At 43.7% G+C, this 3054-nt stretch overlaps 1 protein-coding gene across 1 annotated transcript in view; it reads right to left on the minus strand.

The window, feature by feature from the left end:
* The window catches only part of slitrk6 (SLIT and NTRK-like family, member 6), a 29132-nt gene extending 26383 nt beyond the window's left edge, over positions 1 to 2749 (minus strand). Inside the window, exon 1 of the mRNA XM_037696576.1 lies at positions 2613 to 2749. The gene's annotated coding sequence lies outside the window, so the exon portion shown is untranslated. The remainder of the gene's footprint in view (positions 1 to 2612) is intronic.
* Positions 2750 to 3054: the final 305 nt, after the last annotated feature.

The following is a 3054-nucleotide window of genomic DNA, read 5'->3' on the forward strand; positions in this document are numbered from 1 at the left end:
AAAGTGCTCTCTTCACTCCCTTCTCGTTTCAGCTTCTTTCTGCCTTTTAGCTACTTTTCAGCATTTTTCAAATTTATGCTTCTTTCAGCCAAATTGGGAAAATGTGTTTTTTCTACTTTCTTCTGCTAATTTAAGCTTGTTCTACCCTTTCAGCTACTTTTTTTTAGCTAATTTCAGCTGTTTTCAAATAAATTCAAGTTTTTTGTGCTTATTTCTGCTTCTTTTAGTCCAAATAGTTTCTGTTAATTTCAGCTCCTTTCAACTTATTTCAGCTACTATTTAGCTGTTTAACGCTAATTTTAGCCTTTCCAGATAATTCTACATTTTTTTTGCTGTAACTTCAACTTTTTTCACCCTAAATCAGCAAAAATGTGCTCTCCACTTCCTTCTTGTAGTTAAGCTTCCTTCTGCATTTTCAGCTACTTTTCGGCTGTTTCGTTCATTTCATTTATTTTTGTGTTATTTTCCTAATTTTTGTGCTAATTTCTGCTTATTTAAACCTAATTCAGCAAACGTGCTCTTTCTCCTTTCTCGTGTTAATTTAGGCTTGTTCTTCCATTTCAGCTAATGTTCTTTAAGCTAATTGCCACTGTTTTTCAGCAAGTTCTTCTATAGTAATTATTTTCACAGGAAATGTCTAGTTTTAGTCTGTTTTTCTGTTAAACTAACTTTTTTTTTAAGAATTACCATTAAATCTAAAGAAGGTCAACATCTGCATTAATCCGTGGGGCAAAATTACATCATTCTTTAATTGCAGTCGTTGGCCGCACAAAATCACTCCAAGGGCCGCAAATGGCCCACGGGCCACACTTTGGACACCCCTGGTTTAGAGTATTTTCCACGTGCTGTCATGAACTCTGCTCATGTGTATTCTGATAAATAAGAAGGCACCTGGCTGCTACGTGCTAAACCCCCTCAAGACGAGATGGGTTTTATTATGACCCGATATGGAGAAGTCTAGAATTGAATCAGAGTGGGCTTGATTTTATTTTTCATCTCCATACACTTGAAGGTCACCAAGATTTCTATAAAGTCTGGAGTGATGGGAAGAAAAAACACGAGTGAGACTTTCTGCAAGCAGAAATAAAAAAAAAAAAAGAAGTTTCATTTCATTGTGATCGTTGTGATGGGATCACAGCTCAGACCCCCCACCGCCACCAACACCTCTGCCTCTCTCTGTGCATCCTCGTGCACGTCCCCTCCGACCGCCTGACACCAGGCTCCCAGGCACCAATTACCGCGGGATGTGTCGCCTTTCTTGCCTCCGAACTGGAAGCGATGTGGCTCGCGCTGCGAAGTCAAACACCACCACCACGCCCGCGAAGCTGCAAAGATCCCTGCCTGCGCCCGCGGCCCTCCATTACGACGAGACTCGTGCCACCGTTTGATTATATTTTTTTTAGGCGTCTTGCTGATTTGCTTTTTTTTTTGAATTTCTCTGCCTGAACATGACAAGACTGGCTTTATGTTCAGCTGACCTGCCAGTTCCCTTCGGCCACTGTGCCACCGTGCAACACCTGGTCAAACACAAACTTCACTGCCAACAGTTATGGGTGCCGTTACATCTCCACACTGCAGCTGGGTGAATATCGCCTTTAAACCTGACAACAAAAAAAGAATACACAATAAAACCTAACTGTTCAACCATACATTAAGTGATAGGCAGCAAATCCATTCCTGTTATTAACTCCCAATTCATCCAAGCAAAAAATTGGGGTCCAGATTCAATTAAGTCACCCACAGCCTAATTAAACAGTGCCTTCCTTATTAGAGCCTTTATAATAATGGTAAATGGTAAATGGAGCTTACTTCTATAGCGCCTTCCAGCCCCCTATGAGGGGCCCCAAGGCGCTTTACAGTACCAGCCATCCACCCATTCACACACACATTCATACACCGGTGGCGGTAGGCTGCCATGCAAGGCGCCATCCAGTCCCACCGGGAGCAACTCGGGGTTAAGTGTCTTGCCCAGGGACACAACGGCACATGGTGTGGGAAGTCGGGATTCGAACCTCCAACCTTCCGATCAGAGGTCGGCTGCCACTACCACTGCACCACGGCCGCCCACATAATGAAGAAAAGAATATAATAAAACAGCAACTCATTAAAGTGAGAGTCTAAATGCAAAGCAGCTGGACCTAATGAGTCGTGGTGTTCCGTAAACAAATGCAGCTTTGTGATTGGCTGAGCTGGGTCGTGACGTAGCGCGCATTAATACGCACCTGTGCCCGATGGGTCTAATTAGGTATAAATTTAGCTTAAATCATATCCGTGTGCTATGATTGTCTGCGATAATGTGGCGGCTTGACTTCACAGCGTTATTATTGGAATTTAATAATAATAATAATAATAAAGAAAGAATAAAAGAAGCACTTAATTCCAGGTAACTTTGATAGGCTATCGGTGCAGAAGACTCGATGTGTATATACATCCAGGTGTGCTGCAAGTAAAGAAGTCCCCCCTTCAGGAAAACTCTCAGGTCGGTGCTGATTTATTTATATATTTTTGTCCTTCCAACTCCGAGCACTCTTTGAAAGCTAGAATTTCTTACTGAAATAGGGACTCCGTGAACGCGTCACGGCTGCATTAAAAGTATAAACTTCGTGACTTACCGATTAAAACGGATGGAGGAGGAAGGGTAGTCCAAATGTCACGGGTCCATTATTATTATTTATTATGATTGAACGCGGAGGAGACGAGCACTTTAGTTTCTCTCCTGTCCAGGATTCGGTGAAGAGAAAAAAAAAAAAAGCGGAGAAAACTTCAAAGTAATTTCGCCGCCCTCCTCTTCTTTCTCGTCCTCTCTGGTCCACGGATTTATTACCGCCGACGCGCGCGCGGGCGAGCAAGTAACTCCGCCGCGCGGGGACGAACCGATGGTCCCGGGATGCTGAAGCCTCCGCACACTTTAATTAAAAAATGTCAAGTTGACGGGTCGAGGCGGCGCGTTCAAACAGCCTCCTTCTCTTTGATGCTTCACAGCCAGTGTCGGCACGCGCGCCGTCCTGCTCTCTCTCGCGCTACACCTCACGCGCTCTGAGTAGTTAACCAATC

Source organism: Nematolebias whitei, chromosome 23, assembly GCF_014905685.2.
Source record: "Nematolebias whitei isolate Nwh7 chromosome 23, NemWhi1, whole genome shotgun sequence".
In the NCBI taxonomy this organism is placed as follows: domain Eukaryota; kingdom Metazoa; phylum Chordata; class Actinopteri; order Cyprinodontiformes; family Rivulidae; genus Nematolebias; species Nematolebias whitei.